Source organism: Mus caroli, chromosome 12 (genome assembly GCF_900094665.2).
Source record: "Mus caroli chromosome 12, CAROLI_EIJ_v1.1, whole genome shotgun sequence".
NCBI lineage: Eukaryota > Metazoa > Chordata > Mammalia > Rodentia > Muridae > Mus > Mus caroli.
In genome coordinates this window covers 85,919,409-85,945,116 of record NC_034581.1, presented here as the reverse complement: position 1 = coordinate 85,945,116, position 25,708 = coordinate 85,919,409, and the positions used below count along the sequence as shown (strand labels likewise).

The 25,708-nt window shown below is 37.0% G+C and overlaps 1 protein-coding gene and 1 long non-coding RNA gene across 3 annotated transcripts in view; one reads left to right on the top strand and one right to left on the bottom strand.

The window, feature by feature from the left end:
* Dio2 (iodothyronine deiodinase 2) overlaps positions 1-25,708 on the top strand; it is a 228,277-nt gene that overhangs the window by 184,089 nt on the left and 18,480 nt on the right.
* Positions 20,606-25,708, bottom strand: part of LOC110307004 — a 10,108-nt gene continuing 5,005 nt past the window's right edge. For both annotated transcript variants that reach the window (XR_002379343.2, XR_002379344.2), the window contains exons 2-4: positions 23,814-23,928; positions 23,573-23,726; positions 20,606-20,630 (exon numbers count right to left, since the gene is read on the bottom strand). This is a non-coding gene — a long non-coding RNA (uncharacterized LOC110307004). The remainder of the gene's footprint in view (positions 20,631-23,572; positions 23,727-23,813; positions 23,929-25,708) is intronic.

The following is a 25,708-nucleotide window of genomic DNA, read 5'->3' as shown; positions in this document are numbered from 1 at the left end:
CCTCTATAATAAAAATTGTTTACAGCTATTTAAAAAAGTAAAATTACAAAAAACACTGACATAATGCTTTTAGGTAAGAAGATTAGTGCTGTAAACTGGTCAGTTCTCTTCAAGCTTATAGATTATAAGAACCTATCTGTAAAACTCCTAAATTTGGGGGATTATCTTGAGTTTTTAATTTAATTTGGCAAAATGAGTTTAAAATAGATAATTCAGAGTAAACCTAGATAATCCAAGAACTCTGGATTAAGATGTAAAATGAGTGCCTGTGTGTGCGTGCACAGTGTGTGTGTGTGTGTGTGTGTGTGTGTGTGTGTGTGTGTGTGTGTGTGTATGTGTATGCTTATCTCTTGCATAGATGCACATCAAGACTGATCAACATTATAGACATTGTAGTGTGTATGTGTGTGTGTGTATGTGTACTTTTTTTTAAGAAAAAAAATATTGAATGGTGGTCCTAGTACCAGAGACTAACAATGAAAAATCAAGACATGACCTTATACTTTAAACAAGGGTAGGTATAAAATGAATAAAAGATAAGTGGGGCTGCAAACATAGCTCAGTGGGGAAAGACACTTGCAGTCAAGCCTGATGACACAACTTTCATCTCTGTAATCCATATAAGGGAAGGAATGGCCCCTGTGAGTTGTCTTCTGACCTCAACATGCATGTACATCTGGGCACTTACACACACAGCAATAATAGATAGATAGATAGATAGATAGATAGATAGATAGATAGATAGATAGATAGATAGATGTAAAGAAGTGTGGTAAAACCAAAACTCAAGAAAACTTGAAGACATGGTTTTCCTAAATCATGGCAGAAAAGAAATTATATAAAAAGTTATACAAAGGCAGACCATAAAGAAAGAGACAGAGAAAATAATCTGTAAATGATGGATAGGTGATACTAAATTAATATTTAAAGATATTGAATTAGCAATTATAATACTCATGCAAATAGACAAGAATTTATAAAAGATCATTATAGAACAACCAAACAAGCAAAACAAAAAGATTAGTGTCTGGGTATTAACAGAAAAAAAGACATAGTAACTTATACAACAACAACAAAAATAAACTCATCTGCAGAAAATGAATAACAAATACCTTTTTAACATATGTGATCTACTGAAATTCATCTCTTTGAAGGGAGTGGCAGGTACAACTGACAATTAGATATGTTTCTATGTTTCATGCAGACCATATTGGCAACTTCAAAGTCTAAATACCAAACAAGTAATGGCCATAGATTGAAGCAATAGGCTCTGATCCAGTGCAGAAGGAAAGATAAATGGGCCCAGCCATTTTGACCTGCTGAACATTTCCTAGTGAAGAGGAAGTTACTTTAATAAACCCGTGTGTACTAGCTAGCCTGTGTAAGCATCTTTTGTGGCCAGAAGCAATTCAGTGTACATCCCTGGGGATAAATTATTTTAGTTCCAAACATGCGAAGGCCTGCACTCTGGAGAAGACCAACAAATTATCCTTATATCTGTCAGCATGGATGAATCAGAAAACCTCACACCAAGGGGTTGAAATGACAGTCACACACAAGGACCTGAATCTGGATTCCTAGCACTTACATAAAATCTGACTGAGGTGGCAGATATCTGTAACCTGAGTCCTGGGAGGCACTGGTCAGCCAGCCTAACCCATCAGTGAGCTTCAGGATCAGTGAGAGAGCTCTCCAAAAGTATGGTGGAGAGAGATAGAAAAGGATACTAGACATTGACCTCTGGCAATCGCAGGAACATGTGTGTACTGGAATACACATGTTCACACACCCATACCAATGTCTACATATACTACATGCAACTCATATTAGAGAAAGCAAACATGAAACACAAAAGTATAAATTATTAATCATTATAAGGTATAATATCCTATAATGTACTAGTTAGGAAAATGTATATAGATTGTAAAACTACCCATATTTAAGATATTTCTTTCCCAAACATCTTCTAAAATACTTGAATATTTAATTTCTTTTAGGCTTAGTTTAAGGGTCATTGTTAATTTTGTTTAAACTGTTGAGATATGTTTAATGTACCATTTTATTAAATTTCTTTTCATTCAATTGTTTAGTAATTATACAAATAATGGACTTCAGGATGATGTACTGTGTGCTCATATGTGTGTGTGTATGTGTGTGTTTGTTTGTGTGTGTATTGTGCTTTTTTCTTATCAACATAAAATATTTCTTTCTCACTGAAAATTCAAAATATAATCTGTCCTAATTTTGGATGTACTTCCTTATTATTTTATAGCATATCAATATTCAGCACTTATCTTTTATTTGGAATACAATGTTTCATAGATAATCAACAGTCCTGCTGACTCTCTTTAGATTTCTTCTCTTCCAAGGACCATAAATCATGATTTCCAGACATCTCACCATCTTGGTCACTAATCCTTGACAGTCATCCATGGTCGATTACAATATTCCATTTTATTCTGGCCAGTAAAATGTCTGATGGAACTATTAGCTTTCCTGTTCAGGATGCAGCACTTATAGCCTAGACATGACCTACATTTCTGCTGTCACAGATGCCTCATTAATTTGTACCTGGCTACACATGATTTCAAACCTTTAGGTTGTGTGTGTGTGCGCGCGTGTGCATGTGTGTGTAATGCACTTCCTTCCCCCATTCTTTATGTGCATTGAGAATTTTCTTAAACTTTTTATATTTGTATTTGTAGATATATTTATCCCTAAGGCCTTGTCTTGGAATTTGGTTCTATTGTTCTGGCTTATTGAGAACTTTGTTGCCCTGATTCTGACACTGATTAGTTTACTTTTCTCCTTCTGGGTTGAATTATCAGTGAGCATTTGTTTAACTAATCCAAGTCTTATTTCAGAAGCAATTTGGGGATGAATATATATATATATATTCCAGTCTAACAGCTTCTAGATTCTTCTATTATGTCTCCTTCTCAACTGCATGTCATTAAAAAAATTAATCCATTCCATCTAACTAGTGTCTCATTATATATATTTCATCTAATATATATATATATTTCCACAGTCAATAGATGTTTTAAAAATGGAAAGCTATGACAAGAAAGACTTCTTCAGACAATCAGAAGATCAAAAATCCTGATGTTTGGCAATGGTTGAGACACATATTTACAACTTATCTCCTCACAAATTTTTCTGTTTTGCTCATATGCAGTAGATAGTGACAGTTATGTCTTGGTGAGCTTTCTAAGGTCCAAATCCATACCTTCTACCCTGACTGTATTTTTGCCTCTGTTGATTCCTCAGTTTTCCACCCCAGTCATTGTGAAATTAAGCTATGAAGAAGATTCATTTTTACCCTAACCCATTCATTTAAAAATAATAATCTTTTTTTGTTTATTCTTTGAGAATTTTTTATGTGTACACGATTTGGTTTGGTTATATCCACCTTCAGTAATCCAGTCGAACACTTTCCAGAGTTTTCCATTATGTCTGCCTTTCAAAAGTATGTCATTTATAAAAAAAACCCCACTCTATCTAATTATTGTTGTGCATATGCTCATGGGTTTGGGGCTATCCACTAGAGCCTGGCCAGGAACTCTAAAGCAAACTGACTCTCCTTCCCCTAGCAGCCATTAACAGTCAATAGTTCCAGAAAGGGCTAATTGCTTACTTACTTTTCCATTGCCCATGCTCAGCTGGCTTGATGTCCTTGTATGGTACAGACAACCACAACTGCTGTGAATCCATGACTGTAATAGTCCAGAACATGTCCAGAACAAGGTCTTGCCACAGTCCTTCTTGATCTCTGGATCTTACAGTCTTTCTGTCCCCTATTCTGTGATGTTCACTGAGCCTTTCTGAAGACATATTCAATTTATGGCTGAGTACTTCTCAGGCACTGATTCTCTTTACATTTAATCAGGTGTGAGCCTCTGCACAAAATGCTATTAGTTGCAGCTTCAGATCTGAGAACTGTTAATCTGTGGGTAGAGAGATATCATGTTCACGGAGCAGAGTATTTATAGTAGGTTCTTCCCTCAGGCATATGATGCTCCAGCCACGGGTTCCTGATCAGAAATTTATTACTCAGCATGAATCTGGGATGAGTTTCCTCTTGTGTATTGGGACTTAAATCCAATCCAAAAGTGGTTGGTTACTGCCATAATGATTGTACCACTATTGCCCTCATGGGCATATTTTACCTTAAGAGTCATTATTTTAGTTCATAGCATTCAAGCCAGATAAGACTACCAACAAAAGATGAAAACAAGAAACTCTGGAACAGTACCTTGAGTTCTTGGATGCAAAAATACAAAGTTTCTCAACCAGAATCCATAAAGTAAAAAGGAGTCAACATTAAATGTATGAACTTCTAATCATCAAAAGATCCTCCAAATGAGTATATTGTCACAGACCATTAGACACCACACAAGAGGTCCACCTGAAAAAGTGCTAGGTATTAAGGCATATCAGGGCAGTGCAAATAAAAATCTCTAAGAATTATCAACGTTAAAACAAGACTAGTAACACTAAGCATTGTGTACCACACATAGCCTGTCAGTTCAGAATTGTCGATTTGGAATTACAGGGTATGTAAAGCTGGATATACAGATACAGGTGCCTTGTAAGGAAAGCTAATGCTTAGGTATATTTCAAAGTGAGATGCATGCATAGCTATTGGTCAAAGCAGTGTGATTCACAATTGCTCCAATCTTGGAAACAATACAAATACAAATTTTGTTCTGTATTTGTCTGCTATAATATTACACAATAATAAAAAGCAAACAAAGAAACTATTGTCCTGCATATAATTTGATTGTTGCTCATACACATAATTCAGGATTTGCTGGGTATAGAAGAGAGGAGGTTATATTGTTTTATATAAACACTTAAATTTTGCCTCTGTAATTACTGTTTTAATATATACTGTCAATAAAGGTTAAAACTTGTTTATTCAGATGGATAAAATAGTGATTGTGGGTTTTTTCCCCCTCAATGCCCAGAATGGGCACTTAAAGAACAAACATATATTTTGAAAAATACTATCATTTCTGGAGACTGGGATGATGATTGTATTGTTTTTAGTTTTTAATGCCATAATCTTTCCCCTTTTAGAAGATACAAATACCCTGCATCCTTATACATAGACAAAATATGGTTTCTACAAAATTTAAAAAGTACTTTTAAGATTTCTAAACAATAATTCTTTTAGAGAATGTTACGGACATCACATATTAGAGAATAAAATAAAAGAGTACTTTTAAACTTCTAAAAGCCAGGAAACTAAAAGGAGGGCATTGTTAGGCTGGGGAGAAATATATTAAGGTAAAGAGTTAGTGGAACACACGAGGCTAAAGTGTGAAAGGGAAGTTAACAGGTGGGAGAGGTAAGTAGGAACGGGGTGGGGGGTGTGGATGTGTGCATGTGCACAAACACAACCCCTCACTTAAATAGAGTTCCTCTAAAAGGGGAGTGATTGTGGTTGAGAAATTTTTATTTGCCTCCATCCATCCATCCATCCATCGATCCATCCATCCATTCATCCATCCATCCATCCATTTATGTATGATTCATCTATGGATGCTTACATGAAAATACTGACTTGCATAATGATATTAAAGTTAACTGTAGGTTGTTTTGGCTTTCTTATATTTTCTTTCAATATTTATAGCTTTCTTATTACATATTATATACTGACTAAATTGACATTAATAGAAATACATTTTGTTACAGATAGTATATTTCCACTGGACTTCAGGTAGGATATCTGCTATATTTTTGATAATTTATCAAAATTTTTAAAATTTTTTTAAAGATTTATTTACTTATTATATGTAAGTACACTGTAGCTGTCTTCAGACACACCAGAAGAGGGTGTCAGATCTCATTACAGATGGTTGTGAGCCACGATGTGGTTGCTGGGATTTGAACTCAGGACCTTCGGAAGAGCAATCAGTGCTTTTAATGGCTGAGGCATCTTTCAAGCCCCAAGGTTTTTATTCTTAACTTGTTATGAGCTTTTATTGTGAGTAGATTTTGAATGTAACATATTTTCTCTGTATGCATTGAATTTTTCTTTATTCAAGTAATATAGGATGCCCAACCAATATTGAGGTATTATTCTCATGATAGCAATATTTATTTTTTTAAATAGTTAATTTAGGTTTTGTTTTCATTTGTGATGAGCAGACATACTGAAGTATAAATTTTCCTTCGCATTAGGTTCATTATCAAACATACTAGCCTCTAAAAATGAGTCAAAGTGTGTGAACATTTTCTACTCTCTGGAAGATATTTTATACGCTTCAGTTTTTCATTCCTTAAACAGTTCATATAAAATAACATAGGCTTGAATATATTTTGCAAGATAATTTTTATTTAAAGATTCAAATTATTTTTATTTATTTATTTATTTATTTATTTTTTGGTTTTTTGAGACAGGGTTTCTCTGTGTAGCCCTGGCTGTCCTGGACCTCACTTTGTAGACCAGGCTGGCCTCGAACTCAGAAATCTGCCTGCCTCTGCCTCCCGAGTGCTGGGATTAAAGGCGTGTGCCGCCACGCCGAGCTCAAATTACTTTTTAATTTAATTTATATTTCAAAAAGAATGTTACGTATGAGTACACATAAGTACTGGACTTACATTCTTTCCACCCCTCCATTTTCTCCCGTATATCTCCCAGTTCCTCTCAAATTAATGATCTCTACTTTTTAAATTATCACTGTTACATATGTACATACAAACACACAAATGTATAAGCATGATCCACTGTGTCCATTCAGTGTTGTTTGTATGTGTGATTTACTTGGGATGATTCCTTGTCGTTGTGTAACCTTCCAGGGGACTTCTCTCTCTAGAAGACGGATTCTATTCTTCTTGGCAGCCACCAGTTGCCTATAGTGCTCCCTATACGGGTGGGATCTTGTGGGATTTCCTCCACCCATCTTGGCATGTCAACTAGTGGTACCGTCCTGAAGGTCTGATTTAGATGAACATATTTTGGAAATATCATGGATATTATGGCATATGCCTATAGTACCAATACTTGGGAGGTAAGAATCAGGAAAATAACTTCAAGTCCAGAGCAATCCTGAGCTATGTAGCACCTTTTTTAAAAAGATTTTTTTTCATTTTCCTTTGAAAGCACTTTAAAAAAAAAGATATTTTTTGTTTTCTTTTGAAATATTCTGCTTGAATAAAAAAAAACTATGACTCATTAATATTATATGATCTCTATTTCTATTTTCTTTGACAGTCCAGAAACTGTCAACCTCCCTGATTCATCTAAATCTCACTCTTTTACTTTAATATTTCTCATGCTTTTGAAAGTGTATGCTTCAGTCTGAATGCTTTCCTCTGAAAAACTTTGTTTTCCTCAATTCACTAATTCTTCAACTTTTCTGTGATATTGCAAACCAGCAAAAATGAGTTTTCCCTTTTCTCATAAACCACTCAGTACAAATAGTCCCCCAATCATTAATGACTAAATGTATGTTGATTCCTCTATCAAAGCAACAATTTAATTTTCAATTGCTAGAGATAGCAATTGAGTGCCCTATCTAAGTCAGTCCTGATACTATCAATCTGAAAGACAGTATCAGATCCCATGAGTTGAAATCTTAGTCTCACAAGACTTCCCACGTTTATATGCATATATGGTAGACATGTCTGTATGTGTGTTTGTGTGAGTGCAGTGTGCATGAAACTCATATGGAGGTCAAAGGGCAACCTCAGTTGTTAGCCCTTGCCTGTCTTTTTCTTTTTTCTTTTCTTTTTTTTTTTTTTTTTTTTGAGTTTTGTTTTTTTTTTTTTTTTACTGATAAATATATTAGTCCTGCAAACTCCTGGGAGGTCTCCTGTCTCCACCTCCTATATTGCTATAGCAGCACTGAGAGGCAGACATGTACNGGTCAAAGGGCAACCTCAGTTGTTAGCCCTTGCCTTTTTTTTTTTTTTTTTTTTTTTTTTTTTTTTTTTTTTTTTTTTTGAGTTATGGTCTCTTTTGCTGTTTACTGATAAATATATTAGTCCTGCAAACTCCTGGGAGGTCTCCTGTCTCCACCTCCTATATTGCTATAGCAGCACTGAGAGGCAGACATGTACTACCACATCTGACTTTAAAGGGAGTTCTGGGGATTTGAACTAAGGTCCTTAAGCTTTAGTGGTCAGTGTTTTAACCAACGAGCAATCTCCCCAATTCATACCTCACATTTTTTTATGTCAATCAAAACCAGTCATTTGTGAGCTAAGCTCATAGCCAGCAATAAATCAGGAAGTCCCCATGTTCTTTTGTTAGGGAAACACTTCATTTTCATTTGCTAGTATGTTATACAAGTCATGACAGAAAATACAGCTGAACAAGTCCCTACAGATACTTAGCGCCAAGCATGTGGAAAGGTAACAGCTTCATGCCCTCTCTATACATGCTATCCTCCATGTTTTCAGATATCTGCAAAGCTCAGCCAATCTTTTAGTTTGCAGTGGACGCTTCATTAAATAAATACAGTTAATTATGTGATTGATTCCTGGTGATCATACCAACCTTTAGCTCTCTTCTTTTTCCAGAGGAATGGGATGAGAACCTCTTTTTTTTTTTTTTTAAATTGGCCATTTTATATATTTACATTGCAAATGTTATCTCTCTTCCCCGATTTCCCCTCTGCAAACCCTCTATCCCATCCACCCTTTCCCCTGCTTCTAGGAGGGTGCTCCCACACCACTGCTGGGCATACACTCAAAAGATGTTTCAACATATTACATGGACACATGCTCCTCTGTGTTCATAGCAGTCTTGGTTATAATAGCTAGAAGCTGGAAACAACCCAGATGTTACTCAACAGAAGAATGGAGACAGAAAATGTGATACATTTACACAGTGAAGTACTACTCAGCTACTAAAAACACAGACTTCATGAAATTTGCAGGCAAATGGATGGAACTAGAAGATATCATACTGAGTGAGACAGCCCAGTCACAAAAGAAGATGCATGGCATGTACTCACTGATAAGTGGATATTAGGAAAAAAGTTTGTAATACCCACGATACAACTCACAGACCACACAAAGCTCAAGAAGGAAACCAAAGTGGATGCTCCAGTCTTACATAGAAGGGGGAACAAAATAATCATGGGAGGTAAAGGGAGGAAGGGACCTGGGAGGAAGAGAGGAGGGGGAGGGCAAATGGGGGGCAGGATCAGGTGTGGGAGGAGACAGGGGCAGTGAGAAGTACAGAGGGTCAGGAAATTGACTGGAGGGGTGTAGCAGTGGGGATGGGGAACTAGAGGAGGGAATTTCTAATCTTTATTACTAGGTAGTTGGTGTCTTGACTACTACCCCCCCCCCCATTTTCTTGGCTACCTTTTAAAACCAATAGTCATCTTATTAACATAAAACATATAACATCTTAATGTAATTGAGGAAAATACATAATAAAAAACATATAACATCTCATTAACCAAGACATCCCACTGTGTTAGGAATGCTGAGCCAGGAATAATGGTTACAAGGTCAAATGTTAAATCAGGAATTTGTCCCCCAATCTTATCTAGAAGCCCGTGAAGCCTGTCTCTGGAAGGAGAACAGAGATTGAACATTAGAAAAAGATTCACCTAGCATCCTTAAAACTTTGGAAATCACCAGGCTTTTTAGAAACCTGAGTAGTTTTCTTGCCAGGGTCTAGGAGTACAGACCATTATGTTTATTTCTTATTACTTGATAGCTGCAATTTCATTCTAAATTACAACTTGCTTTTTGTATTTTTTGCTTTTGAGAATTTTGATGTGATTCATTTTTATAATTTCCAGTGGGTTCTCTTTTATAAAAACAATTTTGAATCTTGAAGTCTATTTTCTTGTACCTATTCACTATTGTTCTCAATAAACCCATTTTCTAGTTACTTGACTCAACATTTATTTTTAATAATTCCATTATAAAGATATTTGAACACTTGGCCCCCATCAACTGTTCCCTCTCTGTTTTGCTTCAGGCTTTGTTTCTTTTGTGTGAGTGTGTGTGTGTGTGTGTGTGTGTGTGTGTGTGTGTGTGTGCCAACTTATTTTTGACTGAACACAAGATGCTGTATATAAGCAAGCAATAACTATGGAAATAATTTGTCAACTATGATAATGGTATTTTTCATCACCAAAGCCTACATTTGCTTCTGGGAAATAACTAAGGACACAATCTGTGATAACTTTAATCTAATTTCAGGCTTAGAAATTGTTGGAATCTTATCTTTTTGTTCCCTTTGAGAAAGTTGGTATATTTGATTTATCTTTACGATTAAGGTATAGGTTTTTATATTCCCAGTATAAAACATGGAAGGCTTATGTTTCATATTTAATCCCTCAACTCTAAAATTTTCTGTAAAGCATGATTTAGGCTCTCAGCCTCTCAGCTGCCATCCACAGCCATCAACATTCTTCTCAAATTTTTACCCTATGTGCTTAATCACTACCCTTCTTTATATAGATTCAAGTAAATTGAAAAAAAAAATAACTTTTGTACTTTTTTCCAAGTGGGAAGATTTGTTTCATTTTCTTCTATTATAAATGTCACCAACTTCTTTTTAAAGTGCCGTTATTTTAGGTAAGTTTTGATAGATACAACAGAGAGCTCAGGTTGATGACCTAAATAAGAGATTTCTACTTCACTTTTAAGAAACATAAAAAAAGAACCCACCCCATCCATATTGAATATGTCCATGGCTATTAGAGATGCAAGATCTTTTCATACTTCTGTCCTACCAGACTTACTGTGTACTTTCTGTCTTCAGAGTTTTAACAGGATCTGAGATGTCCTTTAGATCCCTGAGGCCTACGTCCTCCACAGAAACACAAATAGAATACCTTCTACTTGCTAACTGACCTACAAAGAAATAGCCTCAGACACGCCCCTCAATATACTGTATGTTTTTCTTATTTACTAGCATGTAGTACATGCTCGTAAAAAGGAGTGAGAGAATATAACATTTTATATGGGTGTTTCAAATAGAATTGGAGTTGCATCATTAAGAAAGATGAACCAATTACTTACTCCCTTGTAGAACTTCACAGTATCTTATCATGTGATGTTTTATAATTTATTTACTGATACATTTTCATTTTGTCCACCTTTTTAAATTCTTATATGAACATCCTAATAATCTTGCATTTTTAATAAGCTTAAGTGCATACACATATGCTGTTTATTTAAAAGTATCTTTGACTATTTTTTAATTTTTCAAATTGTATTTTTATTTTAGTTTTTATTTATTTTATTTTTAGTTTATTTTTATTTTTAACTATATTATACTTTAGGCATAGCTTTATTGCAGTAGAGACTAAGAAATTTATAACTTCAAAGTATTTCTTTAAGGTATTATAATTTATTAGGTTCTCTATTGTTGGATACATAGTTAATATCTACTATTTGGTCTTTATAAATAAAGATACTATCAACTTTATCTCCTTTTCTTTATTTAAAATCTCTATCTTTCAGGAGAGTTTGAAAAGTGAAATATTTGCTTATGAATATCAACGGCTGTGACTTGCACAATTCAACCCACCACAAACGAATAGCTCTGGAAGTACGCATTAGCAGTCCTTTCAATACACCTCCATCGGGAACAAATTTATACCTTTAAGATGAAAGACCTTTATATATTATTAAGTAAAAATATGATATAACTCAGCTTTGTTTATTTAATTTCTATTATTTTGAATAAACATTCACCTACCTGCCATCATAGTTTCTTTGGTGAATTATACACTGGTAACCTTTGCCTATTTTTCTACTGATAGAATTTTTTCCTCAAATAATTTATATAATCTTTGATATATAAATTATATTTATTCTGTGCATCAGTTGCTTTTATCATTGCTGTGACAAAAATCTGATCAAAGCAACTTAAGACAGGAAGGGTTCCTTTTGGCTTAGTGTATGAATGAAGTCCAAGATGATGGGGAAGATGGGGTAGCAGGTGCATGAGGCTGCTGGCCACACTGAATCCACAGGAGGGAGAAAGTAAGAAATGCAGATGCTTAGCCAGCTTTCTCATTTTTTTTTTTATACAGTCCAGAACCAATTAACTTAACCAAGACAACACTCCAATACACACCCAGAGGTATGCCTTTTTGGTGAGTCTAAATCTCGTCAATTTGACAATCAATATTTACACACGGTGCACATTCTCTCACCTTACTTTGACTTGTTGCTTTGGCTGATGATAGTACATGCAATTATGCTTAATTATAATGTACTTAATCTTTGGATTTTTTACATTTTGTTTTCTTCTGTCACATACTATAACCCAAATGTTCACCTATTTATTCTTTTAGTTGTTGTGATAATTTTATGAATTTTTCTCTTTTTACATGAATTTCAATTCACACATCTGTCTCATGATGTAGATTTCTTACAGGACGGATCCAGATGGTGTTTTTCTACCTGGGCCAAAGGTCTTGCACCCATAGATACATAATTCCCGTGTGTAAATGAATATGCAGAGAGTTATTCCTGTAACTTCTGCTCTCTAACAAAAACAAAAGGTATAAAGGCTCAAAAGACAAAGTATAAAGATAGGTTATTTTAATCAGTTATGTTTAACATATCTTGTTTTATAAATTTATTTATATTTTTATTATATTTAAACTAGCCAGCATCACTGCCACCACATTTTCTCTACTTCCAAAATTATTTTTATTAGTTCTTTGCGAATTCCTTATAGTGTATTTTCTTTCTTTTTTCTTTTCTTAGATATTTTCTTCATTTACATTTCAAATGCTACCCTGAAAGTCCCCTTATACCCTCCCCTCGCCCTGATCCCAAACCCACCCACTCCTACTTCCTGGCCCTGGCATTCCCCTGTACTGGGGCATATGATCTTCACAAGATCAAGGGCCTCCCTTCCCATTGATGGCTGACTAGGCTATACTCTGCTACATATGCAACTAGAGACACATCCTGAGTGAGGTAACCCAGTCACAAAAGAACACACATGATATGCACTCACTGATAAGTGGATATTAGCCCATAAACTTAGAATACCCAAGATACAATTTTCAAAACACATGAAACTGAAGAAGAAGGAAGACCTCCTTCTTTTTGTTCCTCCTTAGAATGGGGAACAAAATACCCATGGAAGGAGTTACAGAGACAAAGTTTGGAGCCCCACCTGGGGATCCATCCCATATACAACCACCAAACCCAGACACTATTGCATATGACAGCAAGATTTTGCTGACAGGACCCTGATATAGCTATCTCTTGTGAGGTTATGCCAGTGCCTGGCAAATACAGAACTGGATGCTCACAGTCAACTATTAGATGGAATACAGGGCCCCCAATGAGGAGTTAGAGAAAGTACCCAAGGAGCTAAAGGGGTCTGCAACCCCATAGGAGGAACAACAATATGAACTAAGTAGTGTATTTTCATATCTTTATCCAAATTCTTTTTGACACCCAGATCCATCCCCACCTCACTAGCCTGTCAATAATAATTACCTGTATAATAATAATTCTCCAATATGTGCTGCCCATTTATTTATGGTAGTCCCATCTGCTGGAGCATGGCCCACCTATCAAGTTGCTGACACCCTTCAAGTAAGTTGTCTTTCCCCTAGAAGTCATCAACTGAGGATGTCCATAGATCCTCAGTGGGGAGTAGAGGAGGCACTCTTAAACTTTCTCCCACTCTGAGATAGAGTGAGGAGTAGCTTGGTCTTTTTCCACTCTTATGCAGGTAATTATAACTGCTGTGAATTCAAGAGTGTAGCAGTCCTGTCATGACCCGAGCACACTATGTTGATAATCATATCTGTTCATGTCCATGTATTTTTTCCTTTTCACTGCATACATTATTAAATACATTTGGTAGGAGCTGCATGCTTAACTCTTTGATGGTCACTTTCTAGATGTCATTGGGAAGGGTAGGAGAACCGTCAGGGCCAGGTAAGAAGGCTCAGAGCAGGTTACAACCTTTATTGGTTCCCCTAAGCCACATTTCCAACTATGCCAATTAAATCAAATTTCAGGCAGATGAGAATCCACCAATGAGCCATCAGCCCTCTTAAGTTTTAGACCTATTAGTTGCATGGAACTCAGCCATACTTTTTGAAAAATTTATACTAGCAAGCTTTTTAATCATAATTGATTGAAACACCGCATCCTCTGCCTTCCTTTCTGACCCTTTGTAGCTTTTGTTCTCATTGATTTGGAGGTCATAAGACATTTTAAAAAATGTATTTAGCTTGGTATTAATGAATATATTTACGTAAGGTGTAGTTACCATGCCCGCTAACATTTGTCATTTCGGTATAAAGAAGCATTTAGATACATTACCTTCTATGACAGATTATAGAGCCAAAGGACTAGGAAATGTGTTAGCAGAAGAAAAAAGGTTGAAAATTCATAAAATTAGGACCTTATATTGCTAGAAAATTGAGACAGCACTAATATAAAAGAAGTCTGACATCTACACTAAAATTTTATGTTGCCTTTAATGGGTGGTAAAGCTAAAAGAAAATCATTTAAGCAATCAATAGCAATAAGGAACTCCATTCTTATGTGCAGATTTGCACAAACAGCTATTATACTTTTGTATTCTCTCAAGAGAAAATTACATGGCAACATTATTATACTATGAAGCAGCAATTAAAGAATATATAGTCATAGAATATGAAAAAGTTTATCAGGCAGTTAAGGAAAATATACTGAAATAGGTTTCTGGATTTTGTGATGGTTTTGGTATTTTTCAGTGTTTTAAAGTGTCTAGTTATAGAAGTTTCTTTTTATAGCCTCCTATACTACTATAGTTAATTTGTATATTCATGGCTACATTATTTTTATTAAAGGGGGTTCTTTAAATTAAACAAGCTTTTAAGAGTTAGTTTTGCCTTTCTCTTCTCCCAGTGTCTCTTTTCTAAGAACTGATAGAAGAATCTTCTTATTTGCAAGACAAAGACCTTGGATTTTCAAAGACAATGAACATCAAGCCTTAGGAGCCGCCTATTTTCAGTAACACCAGTGCTGCCCCACTTTCTGGGTCCAACGAGAGAAGAGGAGGGAGAAGGAAGCACACTCAGCTTTGGCAGGTTATGCAGATGCCTGATGACACATAGATGACCTACTTCTCAGGCAGGGGCAGCAGCATCAATCACCCTCACTTGAACTATTAGAGCTGTCAGCCTCTTGTTTATAGATGACAATTCAAGGGTAGCTTTCCTTGATTGGTGAAATTCCCTCAATTAAATGAGCACAATACTCACAATCAGAGGCAGAAGCAAACATACTCAGAAGCAGAGGTGAGTGGCCTCACCTGTTAAAAGGAGAAAGAGTAGATTTTGACATGAAAACTATTTAGATCTGAAAGTCAAGCTGTCAATTTTTTAGCCTAAAGTGCAATATATATATATACAGACACACATATATATATGTATATGCAGCACATGTATGTAGACATATATATATATATATATGCAGTGCAAATATATATATATATATGCAGACATGTATGTAGACATATATACATATGTATATATGTATTCTACATATTTATGTAGAATATGAAATTTTCTGGTATCATTAAAATTTTAAATATTAAAATTTCAATATTTACATGATTTAAAAAGAAAACAGCACAATTAGAGATCCTCAAAACTCTAGCTACTCACTCACATAGTTTTTGGTCTTGTCAGTTCTACTTTGTGTATGTGTCTATGTGTATGTTTGTGTGTGTGTGTGTGTATGGTGTGTATGTGTGTGGTGTGTGTAGGTAGGTAGGTAGGTAGGTCCATGAGCCTATGTGCATGTGTGCAGAGGTCAGAGAGGATGTCCAGTATTGCTTTCTAATGTATTTTATTTGTCTATCTATCTATCTATCTATCTATCTATCTATCTATCTATCTATCTATCTATCTATCTATCTAACTATCTATCATCTTTTTTATTTATTTGAGACAGGGTCTCTCAATGAACTTAGAGCTCTAAAATACCTAGCCAGCTAACCCTGGAGATCTGGCTGTACCTGCCTAACCCCTAACACTGGTTTACAGATATGTGGTCACACCTGACCTTTTATATAAGTGCTGGAATCTGAATTCAAAACCTCATGCTTGTGAAGCCAGCACTCCTGCCACAAACCAGCTGCCTAGCCTAGATACTATGTCATATTCCCACTACTCACAGACATTTATTCTACTGATGGTTTCAAAAACTTTGTATGCCTATTATTTTTCTCTTAAATAAAGGGCTGCAGCTCTGCCCCACATGCCCTTGATTCTCTTCAAGCTGATGTCTTATGACCACTGTGAGGCCAGATAGATATAGTTCTATCTGCTATAAAAGCATCAGACCCCCCTTTTGAAAGGTGAAATGGGGAAAACATTTCAGTTGGTCTTCCTTTCTATCTTTTTTCTCCCTGCCTCTATTCCTAAATGATCCAGGAAATTAAAAATGTACCTGTCAGCCACTTAAATTAATGATACTGCTCATGTCTAATGGAGGGACAGCTTCTCTGTATGTGCTCTAGATACATATATGAATAGAACTTAGTGTGGATACACATCTGTCCTGGGTATCAGTGTAATCCATGTAAATCCAGGGTTGGCTTTAAAACCTAACTCCCAGAAACCTAAGGGAAAAACTGTTGAAAAGATACAGAATATACATGAGTTGTCTTTTGGCCTAGAGATCAACCATAAAACTTGACTGATTAAAAATAAACTTAGTCTTTAAGAGAGCCATGTCTTCATTGGCGAAGGAGGCCCTTGTTGGCTTGTGCTATGAATTTATTAATTTATTTAAAGTAACATTAATGTCTCAGAGATCTGCTTTAAAACAAGACAAAACAAAACAAAACAACATATCTCATTTCTGTAAGTTAGGTATACTGGTTAATACCAATGCTTTCTCTAAAAATTACTGGTTTCAACTTGGTGTCATTTTGTGTCCCAGGGGACATTTGACACTGCTGCACACATAGTTGATTGTCCTACTTTGATATGATGTTCTTGACAGAGACAGCAGCAGACATTCTAGAACATAAAATTCCCATTAAAAAAAAGCCAGTAGTCCTCAGTTTGAGGAGTCTTTACTTAAGCAGTATGAACAAAGTAGACATAGTGAACTCTGTTAATTATGCTGTCCTCCAAATTTTTATTGACAGCTAGAAATTCCCTTGCCTCTGAACTCTCGGGCTTGTTGTATCATTGTTAATGATGGCCAAATGATGTAGAAAACAGGTTCTGATTACTTAATCCTATTTTCATTTTTAAAATGAATTATTATTTTTCTACTTAGAAACAACTGGCTTGGGTAAGGATAGCGTCACCAGTTGGCTGTCCTGTGATGGGGTAATGCTGTTGCTTGTTCTGTACAATGTATCATTTTGGTGTACCACTGCCTGCATTTTACTAAGGGGCATGAAATGGCTTTTGGGGTCCTCATGAATTTACCCCCCCCCAGGGTAATTTCCTCATATCAAGATATTTGATGTAATCGTATCTGTCAAGGCACTCTTTCCAAATACGTTTCAGTGGATGAAGCCCTCTTTCCAAATAACGTTTCATTAGTCTGCTACAGACACACTAGGGGCCACACAAGCTGAGTGTCTCACAGGCACTTTCAGCATCAGGATACTGTGAGGCAGGTTGTGATCTTTGGTGATTTGATTCACTGTTCCCTGAGTCTTGGTTTTTCTCATTTACGAAATGAACCTACAAGTAGGCCATAAGAATTTTATGAAGGTCATTTTACTGAGTGCTATTTAAAACACTTAGAGAGTGACTGGTGTACAATGACCTCCAGTAACGCTCAGCAATGGTTCCTTTTCGTGCTATTCATGGTGGTACTATCATTATCTCAGAGAAGAGGGGTAGAGGGGTATGGGACAAGAAACTAAACATGTTTCTTGTGGCCTGGGTATGCTATGCTGTTTATCACATTTCTTTATTGTTACTTTGTTTTATTTCCGTTACTATAGCAACGTTAGAGCATAGGATTAAGGCAGTGAATTGCTGTCTAAGGGCATTTAATACATTTTGTGGAATTTATTTAACTGTTTCTCGATGAAACACACCAAATGAATCCTAGAATCGAGTGGTTAACTTGAACTCCAAGCATTTAATGGTCTTGTTAACAGTAAGTGGGCTTAAGAGGAGCAGAGAGATACTGTTTACTCAGAGAAGGAATTGCACTGCACTCTAAAGATCTTTGCTCTACTTTATCAACTTCTCAGACTTAGAAGAAAAGCCTCAGAGGGTTAGATTGTAGCACATGTGGTTTTTAGTTACTTGAGAGCCCGGTCTCATGCAAGTTTATGTTAGTTGGTCTCCCATTCAGTCTTCTTTTTCATTTACCTCTAAGTGTGTCCACTGCTCTCTCCCCTCCTTACTAATATTCAGTAAGCACAATTGATTTTTAACTAAAAACAAAAACAGAACTTTTCTACCTCAGAATCCTACTGGGTTTTTAAGGAATATTTATTCTATATATCTAATGTACATGTTAGGTTGTTTTGAAGATGGTGCTATGGTTTCTATTTTATACACTAATGAGTATAATTTGTAATAATATGCAATTTCTCTTGGGAGTTGTATTAGTCTAATGACAGTCATCGATGGGTAACACTAAAAGTTACATTGTTGTTTTCATTATAAAATGATGAAATTTAATGAAACAAAAATTTAACATCTAGGGAGGGTACACCAATGGAAACATTAACTTGTTACCTCTCTGCATTTCACCAAGAAACACACACACACACACACACACACACACACACACACACACACAGCTCTGATGCAACAGCCATGAGCAGGCCTTCTGCTTTTTGACATTGTATTATGTTTAAATAATAGGGAATTGCTATTTTATAGATTAAATATAGGTTGAACGTGGTGATTCTATATGGCACAGAGAGTATGGAAAAGGAGTTCAATTTTCCAGAGCTATCAAAGGAAAGTAGCTAGACAAAGCATTCAACAATATAAGGAGAGTTTTCCATTTTCCATTTGCTTATATTTCTCTCAATAAATATCAACTGAGTCTTGGCTCCCATTCTTCACTTTAATGTCAGTGGTTATGGGAACAAACATTATATATTAAGAGAGGGTGAAATGAACAAAAGAAATTCATAGTGTGGAAAAGCCAGGTACACAGAAAACAATGAAAAATACAAATTGTTACAAACTTTGTAATCATTTCTGTTTGACAGTGTTTATCTCCTTAAATGTTTATCTTCTTTCCCATTTTTATTTCATCTTTATGTGTCTCATAAAGTTGGATATCACTCAAAGTTTAGCTTTCTGGTGTCTGAGCACAGAGAGCAGATTGCCCTGGCACTTTTATATACTGTAGGAAAAGAAAGCAATTTTCATATACTGAGATATATTATTGGAGTATGCTTTTCAATATAGCAGCGCATGACTACATAATTTAATGTACATGCATATGCAAGTGTATGATGCAAGAATAATATCAGGTAAATCTTTATACCTTCAGTTGGAGAAAATGCAGAGAAGATAGATGCATACACACACACACACACACACACACACACACACACAAAACCACCTTTTCTCCTTCTACATGTCACCTAATCATCAATGATAACGGAGACAGGGCATTGTATTTTCCCCCAGAAAGTTCTCTAAGACATCCATTTGGAGAAGGGGGTCTTCAATATAAGTGATTGAGAAAATGCTAGATTTCCAGTGGAAAAGACAGCTACTGTGGGACATTTAATAACCTAGAGAGGAGAATGACCTTAGAAAAGTAGGCATCAAGACCCATTGCCATGAATTTCACTAAAACGTTTTATATTCTTATGATTTCTATTTCTATTTTTTTAATTTACATAATTTCTCAAACCAGTGAGATTTCCTAATGAAAACTACACATTATGAAGCATGTTGACATTGTATTGAGAACCTGTGTGGGCTCTTACTAATTGTATGTTTTGTATCTGAAAATTCTTATGATCTAGGAAGCAATCTCCTCTCATACCTCATGGTACATTCCTTTCAATGAGTGTGAATGAGAAAACTGAGATCATTTCATGATCTAAAAAGCAATCTCACTCTGTGCCAGTATGTGTACTTCATGTCATTAAAGGGTACACTAATGGAAACAATTATTCACTTTATAGCCTGATTATAGCCCTTTCTCTCCTCTCTTCAAGTTCTAACCCCACCCTCACCCACTCCCCATCCTCTTTTCCTCAGAGAAGGGGAGGCCTGCTATGACTACCAACCCATCCTGGTACATCAAGTTGTAGCAGGGCTAACTAAGAGCATCCTCGCCACTGAGGCCAGACAAGGCAGCCCAGCTATGGGAAAGGAATCCAAAGGCAGGGAACAGATTCAGAGATAGCTCCACTTCTATTTGTTAGGGCACCCACATGAAGAACAAGCTGTACATCTCTTACTTCTGTGCAGGGAGCCGGGGTCAAACCTGTGCATACTGTTTGGCTGGTGGTTCAGTCTCTATTAGCCCCAGGAGCCCCAGTTTAGTTGACTCTGTGGGTCACATGGTATCCTTTCACTCCTCCAGCTCTTTTCATTCTCCCTCCATTCCAACTCTTCTGCAAGACTTCTCGAACTCCCTTATTGTTTAGCTGTGGATCTCTGCATGTGTTTCCATCAGCTGCTAGATGAAGCTTCTCAGAAGACAGTTATGCCAGACTCCTGTTTGCAATATAAGCAGAGTATCACTAATAATGCCAGGGGTTGGCTCTCTCTCATGGAGGTGGGTCTCAAGTTGGGTCAGTCATCAGTTGGCCATTCCTCCAGTCTCTGTTCCATCTTTATCCTTGTATTTCTTGTAGACAGGACAAATTTTGGGTCAAAGGTCTTGTGGGTGGGTTGTAGTCCCCCTCCCTCCACTGGGAGTCCCACTTGGCCTTATCAATTTCCATATCCTCCACTGGTAGAGGTCTCAGTTTGGGTCACTCCCCAAAGATTCCTGGAAGTCTCCCCGACCCCATAGGTACCCTCCCCCACTGATCTTTTTTAACGCCTTCCACCTTAGCACAAAGAATCTCAGAAGATTTGATTTGGGCCCAGAAATGATTGAAAGAAATTTATATTTCCCACTTATTTCTTAGCAGCTTGGCATATGATTGTTGAAGAGAAAGAGTATGCAGTAGAGAGTAAATAAATTGGCCCAACAACGTTATATGGTATCTGTTGTGGTTGAAAACGGTAGATATTTGTAGGGTATACAAAACATTACTAGACACCCCTTCATTATTACAGAGGAACTGAGGAGGTACCTAGAGGCAGCAGAAGTGAAATTGGTCCTGAGTTTATATTTGTTCTAAATGGCTTTCCTTATATTGCTCTTAAATTTTGCTTATGCTTTAATTTTCCATAATAATTACTAATCTCAGCTAGGCACAGCAGTGCATGCTTTAATGCTAACACTTGGGAGGCAGAGGCAGCAGATCTCTGTGAGTTTGACATCAGCATAGTGATTCCAGGACAGTCTGAGCTGCACAGTGAGATGCTGTCTTGAGAAAACACAAAACAAAATAAAAATTTTAATTTCAGGATTTAATTATTTTCCAGCAACAAATTGAACCAAATATGAAACAAGAATGTTCACTATATACAGATATCACAGTCTCTTATTTTTTAGGTGTAACTCTACAATCTTAATTTCTCCATCTTTCTGGAATGATCTCACAGGAAACATCCTCTATTTCCCTCAGTTCTGTTAGAGTGGTCTGTCGTGAGAGGATGGATGAACCTTCACCCCACATGGCTGTGATAAAGTATGGGATGAACAGAACCAGAGGATTGGACATTTGGGTTCAGCCAGTCTGATAGTTAGTATCTGTCCCCTTGCCCTGTAGCATAAAATTTCTAAAAGTTACACTGTTGTCTAGTTATCAGCTGGGGATCAGCCCAAACTCACTCATGGTTGTGGAGAAATAGAACTTTGTCTAGCCATTGTTTTTCATCCCACTGAGATATTCTTTAACTAGAAGTGGACAACATTGCTAATGCTGTTTGATGGCATATCATGGGTAATATTTAGATGCTAAGACTGATTGAACTCATAGTGATTTCTTATGCAGTGAATGAAGAAAGGGAAAGATATACCCCACTCCTGGTTCTTTCCTGTTATTAACAGGGTTCATTGAGACAAAGCCTGAGGACAGTTATGCTAGGATCCTGTCTAGAAGCACAATAGAGTATCTCTAATAGTGTTAGGGATCGGTGCTTACCCCTGGGATAGGTCTCAATTTGGGCCAGTCATTGGTTGGCCATTCCCTCCATCTCTGCTTCATCTTTGTATTGCTGCTTCCAGGAAGCACCAGTGGTGTCTTCTCTGAGGCCCTTAGGTTACTGTACCTTTTATTACTAATTCAAAAATCTTAAAGTATATCGGTTTCTTTCAGGAAGGAAGATTTATTGGGATCTTTAAAATGACAGAGTAAGCCGGGCGTGGTGGCGCACGCCTTTAATCCCAGCACTCGGGAGGCAGAGGCAGGCGGATTTCTGAGTTCGAGGCCAGCCTGGTCTACAAAGTGAGTTCCAGGACAGCCAGGGCTACACAGAGAAACCCTGTCTCGAAAAAACCAAAAAAATAAATAAATAAATAAAATAAAATAAAATGACAGAGTAGTCCCCCGAGAAAGTAAAATGTCTATTCAGGAATTTGTTTATACATCTGTTTGGGAGGTGATCATTTAGCTAAGTGTTTGTAATTTGATAAAAGACTCTGAGCATCCATCTAATGAACAAATCTAGCCTCAAACCAGATTTGCATTTCATGCCTTAGATTTTTGTCCTTGTGTGTCACACTAATTCTTTCCTGTCTTGCAGTTCTCAGAAGAGCACAAATATTCATTTAATCTGATAAAAAAAATTTAGCCTTTAAAAATGAAATGGAAGTGGAAAATACCATTTATGAATATCATATTCTGCCATTAGTCCAGTTGCATGGTTTTATGCATGCATGGTACAGTAATTTATTCTAAACCATTATCTTAATAGCACCCTAGGTTTAAAGAGTTTTTGAGGAATTATCTTATTAACCTTCCTCCCTACCTCAAGAACCAGTCCATTGGCAACATTTTTATAATATCTCTTGGTAATGTGTCTCATTTATAATCATCTTCATTGCAGATATTTATCCCCATACCAAACATGAATTATTTTCCCATGATACAATTAATTCTATTAGCTCTCCCATGTCTACTGAAGTTGAGAGAGAACATCTGGTTTTTCCCTTTGTATTAATGTCTACTGACTGAAAGGGGAGCTTCAGCATGGCTCACTATCAGCACGAGCAAGTCCTTCTACTGCCTCTAGAGTGGCACGGGCCAGCATACGTCGCCACATCCTTTTTCATGCTACGTGCTCATGTACTGCACTATGAGTAAGATGGTGTAAAGCAACTCTTTTAAGAGCTGCTATAAACCCACTTATAAAGAATGACCTATTTTATTTGAAAACTGAACATCATCTGCTGGTTTCTAACAGCCATGGAATGAAATAAAGGGCAAGAGAAAGTTGTTCCAGAGGTGACGGACTAGTTCTGGCCATTTTCCGTTGTTTCTTTTGGTCCACTTTACTGGGTCATGGAGGTTGGGGAAATTAAATGACTGAATGATACTTACAGAAGAGGGTGAGTTCAAATCGTTCATCCTGAGACCTCTCTATCCTGGAGGAGTGTGCACACGTCATGATGAGACAGTATTCTGCTCTGTTCTTTGTGAACTCCCGGTTCATAACATTCCCACAATTTGGATATTTTCAGAGGTGAATAATTCTCTAAATTAAGCACACAGAGAGCCTCATGGCACTTGGGAATGTTTGGATAGTGAGGGATGGAGAGAAGTCATCAATTTTAATACAGACCAGGTCAGTAGCAAATGGACACTCTTGCCTCCTAACAGCTGTTTGGTGGCCTCTTTGAAATGAGATGGTGGCAGAAATCCAGTTTCTGGACAGCTGTCATCTTCACAAGAGGCATCTAGAAAATAGGCATTAATTGGTTTTCTTGTGCCAGCCTCCACAGGTGACTCATTGAGTCTTTCCTTTTTTTTCTACACCCTACCACATTGTTTTTATATGTGTATAAATGTTCTTCTGTGCTTCTCTGTGTAAGACAGCATGAAGTCAGAGGTCAACTTTGTGTGTTGTTTCTCAGATGCTACCCACCTTGTTTTTTCTGAGACAGGGTATCTCACTGGGACCTAGGTTCATTAATTAGGCTAGGCTGACTTTGAGCCTCAAGGATCCACTTGATGTCAATAGCCCAGCACTGGGGTATGTTGGCTTTTGTACTTGTGCTGGAGTTCCAACAAAGGTTCGAATGCTTGCATTGAAAGCACTTTACCCACTGTCTTGGTGTGTGTGTGTGTGTGTGTGTGTGTGTGTGTGTGTGTGTTTGTCAACCTGACACAAACCAGGGTTGTAAAAACCTCAATTGAGAACATACTTCTATCAGATTGGCATCCAGGCACGTCTTAGAACATTTTCTTGATTAATGGTGGGAGTAAGTCTTCTGTGGACAGCGCTATACCTAGGGCAGGTGCTACTGGGTTTTATAAGACACTGAACAAATCAGGGAGTGTAAGCCAGTAAGAAGCACTCCTCCATCCATGACTTCTGGTTCAGGTCCAGTCTCTTGGTTCTTGACTGGAATTCCTACTTTGACTTTTATCAGAGATGAACTATCAGTTGGAAGTTTAAAATAAAATTAACCCTTTCCTCCTAGGGTTTTTTTTTTTTGATCATGGTGTTTTATCACAGCAATAGCAGCAAAGACACCCACTGAGCCTGCATGTCCCCAAATTCTTTCACTACCACCTTTACCTCTCCTTTCCTCTTCTTGTTCTCTATCTCTCTTTTTTTTCCCACTTCTCTTCCCTTCTTCTGATTGAGGTAGGTGGCCTTGAAAAATGAGCAGCCTCAGTACCCGAGAGAAGAATAATGCATTAACGCCTCTCATGTGCCAACACTTGCCAGGGATCTAAGGAAGAAGGGCTAGAGGGAGAGAATTTCTCACCTCCCACAGCGCCTGCCTGCCTGGCTTCAGCTCTGGGTTGCTTTGTTTAAGGTGTGTCAGAATTGGCTCTGGGCTGTGCATGTGGTCCATTGAGATGCACATTTCATCACAGGCAGGCGGGGACCATGCCTGTGTTTACAGAAGGGATGGACCCATGGGAAATGTGGTGGAAACCTTGCACCCCAGCTCTCTCAGGTACAACCAGAAGTAGAGACAGGAGGTTGTGCACTTTGTGATCTTTTCTGATTAGAACTACATCATTTAGTATATCTCAAAGCACTATTTGCAAGACCCTAGTCAGCACATTTGCTCTTTTCATAAATATTTGAATTCATAATTGTTGCATTTATTCTACAGATTCTTTAAAAAAAAACACCAAAAAAGTTTATTTTATGTGAGTATGCTGTTGCTGTCTTCAGACACACCAGATGAGGGTGTCAGGTCCTATTACAGATGGTTGTGAGCCACATATGGTTGCTGGGAATCAAACTCAGGGCCTCTGGAAGAGCAGTCAGTGCTCTTAACCACTGAGCCATCTCTTCAGCCCTACTCTACAGATTCTTAATAAAGATGAAACATCATGTGTATTATGCATCTGACAAGTCACATGGATGATTTCGTGGGCTATAATTCTTTAAACCAAGGTTGCTTGTATGTCCATGGCATGACCTGCTAATATGCAAAGTCCCTTGGGTATTTGCTTCCTGTCTTAGATGAGAAGAGGGAAGGGAAGAGTTGTCTG